Source organism: Lithobates pipiens, unplaced genomic scaffold (genome assembly GCF_037356315.1).
Source record: "Lithobates pipiens isolate NorthernLeopardFrog02 unplaced genomic scaffold, aLitPip1_a1.2 Scaffold_1, whole genome shotgun sequence".
In the NCBI taxonomy this organism is placed as follows: Eukaryota; Metazoa; Chordata; class Amphibia; order Anura; family Ranidae; genus Lithobates; species Lithobates pipiens.
Window position 1 is genome coordinate 72,361,230 of NW_027507685.1, and position 5,812 is coordinate 72,367,041.

Sequence of the window (5,812 nt, forward strand, 5' to 3'; positions counted from 1 at the left end):
CAAGTGGGCTCAAATAGAGAAGAGCTATGTAGGTGGATATAGCGGTATGTACTGGGTACAGAGCACGCAGACAGCACGCACAAGCTCCTAACACTACTGACTGCAAGCTCTATTATAAAAGATACGTAATAGAGGGAGTTTGGGACTTTAAAATGAAGCACTAGGATAATGGAGGTAGGTTTTAACCACATTGAAAAAAATATATATAATTTTTTATTGATTGTTCGGTAACAGATCATAAAAAATAATAAAGATCAAATTCATAAAGTATATAGGCGTAAGTACAGTAGAAGCATGATATATAGTATTCACATATAGCAGCACATAGTAGTAATAAATAAAATAATTGGGTAATATGGCATGGTAGTGCCTATGACAGCAAAACCGACATCAGCAAGTACATCCACATAATACATATGCATCCACTAGATGTAAAACAAAAATAAATTTAGTATATAGTTAAAAAAGTTAATTCATAACAAATTCATAAAGTATATAGGCGTAAGTACAGTAGAAGCATGATATATAGTATTCACATATAGCAGCACATAGTAGTAGTAAATAAAATAATTGGGTAATATGGCATGGTAGTGCCTATGACAGCAAAACCAACATCAGCAAGTACATCCACATAATAGATATGCATCCACTAGATGTAAAACAAAAATAAATTTAGTATATAGTTAAAAAAGTAAATTCATAATAAAATAAATATAGTTCCATATAAAGTATAACTGGGACATCATTTCAAAAGCTCGACGCGTTTCGTGGGTGTCTCCCCACTCATCAGGAGCTGATGCGACCAAAAAATTCCTATGCAATAGAAGAATATTATAATATACTAACCATATAAATAAAAATAAATTAATGGGGATTTAATGCGTGTAAATGGTTAGCCAGGGCAGACTCACCAATCCGGATGGAAAGTGCAGTGTGCGGCAGTGGGCGTAGGGTGGGCCATGGGCAAGATCCCTCCCCGGGAACTGAGGCGGCATAGATGCGATATCAGGCGAAACCAAAAAGATACAGCAGTGTTGAAGAGTATCAGATATGGAATGTGTGGCAATTGTTGAAAACAACATATCTAAAAACAAAATGTTAATAGTATGTATGATTAATGAAAATAATGTGATGCAAAAGTAATTGAAAATTGATAGTGACCCTCAAAGAGTACAGAGAGAGTGCTGGCCATAAGCCAAGTATATACTATGTAGTAAGTATATGCAGATGAATGTAAACAGTGAATGGTGTGCAAAAATTAAAGAAATGTAATAGTGTAAAAGAAAGTGTGAGTGTGCAGTTTAACAAAAAGTGAAGAAAATTGATGAAGGGTGTACATAGACCATGATAGACAGGGAGAGTGACAGAATTACCAGTCAGCAAGAAAAGAAAAGGTGTGAGTAGTAGGAGAAAAAAGATTTTTCACCTAAAAATCGCTCCTAAAACACCAGCAGACAAGATATTAGGATGAGAGATCTGTCCAGCCGGCGTCCTGCCAATAAGGTCTGCAGACGCCGGTCAGGGCGGCTCTGAATATAAAGGCCCCTTTAACTATCCACAGCTGATACTGATTGCACAACCAGCATGGAGAAAAAAAAAAAAAAAAAAAAGTATAAGGTAAACTTTAATGATAGTAATGGTAATATTTATAAAAGCTAGTATAGTGGCTTAAGACAAAAGGTAGTAACCATGAGCATAGACAGGGTCAAGTACAATCAGAACAGAGATGAAGTGTGAGTAGAAGGAGAAAAGAGATTTTTCACCTAAACATCGCTCCTAAAAACAACACCAGCAGACAAGACGGCCAGTGTGTGCAGACTCCATGCAGAGACCAGCTGCACACACAGCCATCTCCGAGTGGGGTTTAAATATGCCGCCAACGCCACGTGCGTGAAACATAGGGGGAGGAGCCACACCTAACCTGGATAAAAAAAACAGCGACAGGCGCGCCAGATCCCCCCCAATAGAGACACGGAGACGGAAATCACTAAAACGTCGGCGTGATGACGTCAAAGGTGACGTCACATGCACGACGTAGGACGCGTGGCGCCGATGCGCAAAGTATAGTCCACCCGAACCTCCCAATCAGATGTGAAGGGGGAGGAGGGGAGGACCAACTGGCGCATCGCAGTTCCCGCAAGGAAAGAAAAGACCCCAGCAACACCCAAATACCCAACCGCCCCACACATAACAATAACCGCAATCGGCCAGCGAGTGTGCACTGGACCCTATTAATTAGATATCCAGGTGGGACGTTTATACGGTGTCGGCAATGCTGTCAATGTACAACATAAACATGAATAGAATAAATGTATGTAGGTACATAAAAAATACTAAAGACATCAGCAATATATAAATGGACCTCACGCCGGGAAGATAGGGGGACACTATCAATCCCGTATATCCAGGTACTTCCATCCCGATATATATGCAAAAAAGGTGCGCCTGTCGCTGGTTTTTTTATCCAGGTTAGGTGTGGCTCCTCCCCCTATGTTTCACGCACGTGGCGTTGGCGGCATATTTAAACCCCACTCGGAGATGGCTGTGTGTGCAGCTGGTCTCTGCATGGAGTCTGCACACACTGGCCGTCTTGTCTGCTGGTGTTGTTTTTAGGAGCGATGTTTAGGTGAAAAATCTCTTTTCTCCTTCTACTCACACTTCATCTCTGTTCTGATTGTACTTGACCCTGTCTATGCTCATGGTTACTACCTTTTGTCTTAAGCCACTATACTAGCTTTTATAAATATTACCATTACTATCATTAAAGTTTACCATATACTTTTTTTTTTTTTTTTTTTCTCCATGCTGGTTGTGCAATCAGTATCAGCTGTGGATAGTTAAAGGGGCCTTTATTTTCAGAGCCGCCCTGACCGGCGTCTGCAGACCTTATTGGCAGGACGCCGGCTGGACAGATCTCTCATCCTAATATCTTGTCTGCTGGTGTTTTAGGAGCGATTTTTAGGTGAAAAATCTTTTTTCTCCTACTACTCACACCTTTTCTTTTCTTACTGACTGGTAATTCTGTCACTCTCCCTGTCTATCATGGTCTATGTACACCCTTCATCAATTTTCTTCACTTTTTGTTAAACTGCACACTCACACTTTCTTTTACACTATTACATTTCTTTAATTTTTGCACACCATTCACTGTTTACATTCATCTGCATATACTTACTACATAGTATATACTTGGCTTATGGCCAGCACTCTCTCTGTACTCTTTGAGGGTCACTATCAATTTTCAATTACTTTTGCATCACATTATTTTCATTAATCATACATACTATTAACATTTTGTTTTTAGATATGTTGTTTTCAACAATTGCCACACATTCCATATCTGATACTCTTCAACACTGCTGTATCTTTTTGGTTTCGCCTGATATCGCATCTATGCCGCCTCAGTTCCCGGGGAGGGATCTTGCCCATGGCCCACCCTACGCCCACTGCCGCACACTGCACTTTCCATCCGGATTGGTGAGTCTGCCCTGGCTAACCATTTACACGCATTAAATCCCCATTAATTTATTTTTATTTATATGGTTAGTATATTATATTATTCTTCTATTCCATAGGAATTTTTTGGTCGCATCAGCTCCTGATGAGTGGGGAGACACCCACGAAACGCGTCGAGCTTTTGAAATGATGTCCCAGTTATACTTTATATGGAACTATATTTATTTTATTATGAATTTACTTTTTTAACTATATACTAAATTTATTTTTGTTTTACATCTAGTGGATGCATATCTATTATGTGGATGTACTTGCTGATGTCGGTTTTGCTGTCATAGGCACTACCATGCCATATTACCCAATTATTTTATTTACTACTACTATGTGCTGCTATATGTGAATACTATATATCATGCTTCTACTGTACTTACGCCTATATACTTTATGAATTTGTTATGAATTTACTTTTTTAACTATATACTAAATTTATTTTTGTTTTACATCTAGTGGATGCATATGTATTATGTGGATGTACTTGCTGATGTCGGTTTTGCTGTCATAGGCACTACCATGCCATATTACCCAATTATTTTATTTATTACTACTATGTGCTGCTATATGTGAATACTATATATCATGCTTCTACTGTACTTACGCCTATATACTTTATGAATTTGATCTTTATTATTTTTTATGATCTGTTACCGAACAATCAATAAAAAATTATATATATTTTTTTCAATGTGGTTAAAACCTACCTCCATTATCCTAGTGCTTCATTTTAAAGTCCCAAACTCCCTCTATTACGTACCGATTACCGGGATGGAGGCACATACTTGTGCTTCATTTAAAGTCCCAAAATTCCCCTCCTATTATAAAAGATAGATCACTAGCTATATAGGTGAGGTGAATATAGCGGTGTATACTGCGGTCAGGGCACGCAGACAACAACCACTACACAACAGCAAGATCGAAAATCGGCCGAAAACGATCGGTGTGTACTGTGTTGAAGGTACACAGAACACCCACTAACTCCTGCAGATGCCTTTATTATAGAACACCAGAGATAAAGGGGTATATACAGATGTATACTGTGCTGTGCTGGAGGCACACACAACTTCCAATAACTCCTGCAGATGGCAAGTGGGCTCAAATAGAGAAGAGCTATGTAGGTGGATATAGCGGTATGTACTGGGTACAGAGCACGCAGACAGCACGCACAAGCTCCTAACACTACTGACTGCAAGCTCTATTATAAAAGATAGATCACTAGCTATATAGGTGAGGTGAATATAGTGGTGTATACTGCGGTCAGGGCACGCAGACAACAACTACTACACAACAGCAAGATCGAAAATCGGCCGAAAACGATTGGTGTGTACTGTGTTGAAGGTACACAGAACACCCACTGCTTCAGACGCCAACACACTACACAAGGCCGCCGTGCTGGCGGCCTTATATAGTGTGGGGCGTGCACTACACAGCCTGAGCTATGATTGGCCACAGGCATCCTGCCTGTGGCCAATCATGGCTCTCCTCGCTGCCGGCGCTGCGATTGGCCAAGCATGCGGGGTCACAGTGCATGCTTGGCCAATCATGAGCCAGCAATGCACTGCGCCATCGCAGTGCATTGTGGGCCATGAGCGCCACACGAATTTGGCGCGAACGGACCAAAACGTTCGGACTTCGCCGAACAGCCGATGTTCGAGTCGAACGTATGTTCGACTCGAACACGAAGCTCATCCCTATTCGTGTCCCATAGACTTTAACGGTGTTCGGACAAATTTTTTGCCTGCTTGCATGTGAGGGGTTCGGCTCATCCCTAATCAGCACATAGGAGGAAGCCAGTGGGCAGGCCAAGGTTTAAAAAAAGAGGCATTCAGACAGTGACACTGAACCTGTGGCAATGGGCAATACAGAGCAGAACAATTGGTCATCTACTTTCACTCAGTAAAAGCCTCTTTCAGATGGGCAGCCTGGATCGGTACAAACAGGTGGCTAAGCTACGATTTTATGGCCCACCAACCACTCACCTAAACTTTAAAGTACAGCCAGAGGGGGCAATTTACACGGCGTGACCACAGTTTTTTGTGCTTAATGCGATATATTGGGTTGACAGGTGGCATTCAGGTCAAAATGGGGATGCTTGTGCATATAAAGATATAATTTAAATGTTCAAAATCATGTTAAAAAAAAATCAACATTCAAAACCCCTCAAAAAAAAGTTCATTAATATTTAGCGATATTCTCAATGGAGTATTAAAGAGCAAGTAAAGCCTGATGGGTTTTACTTCCTTTTTTTGTTCCCTGCAAAGTAAAAAAATAATGTGCTAGTATGCATCGCATACTAGCACAT

The 5,812-nt window shown here is 40.5% G+C and overlaps 2 long non-coding RNA genes across 2 annotated transcripts; one reads left to right on the forward strand and one right to left on the reverse strand.

Moving 5' to 3' along the window:
- Window positions 1-200: 200 nt before the first annotated feature.
- On the reverse strand, window positions 201-1,510 carry LOC143988192 (uncharacterized). The gene is made up of 3 exons (XR_013276784.1): window positions 1,427-1,510; window positions 912-1,084; window positions 201-813 (listed from the first exon to the last, which is right to left on the reverse strand). It is a non-coding gene; the product is annotated as an uncharacterized LOC143988192 (long non-coding RNA).
- A 1,346-nt stretch (window positions 1,511-2,856) lies between these two features.
- Window positions 2,857-4,188, forward strand: LOC143988197 (uncharacterized). The gene is made up of 3 exons (XR_013276785.1): window positions 2,857-2,962; window positions 3,305-3,477; window positions 3,576-4,188. It is a non-coding gene; the product is annotated as an uncharacterized LOC143988197 (long non-coding RNA).
- The last annotated feature ends 1,624 nt before the right edge of the window (window positions 4,189-5,812 follow it).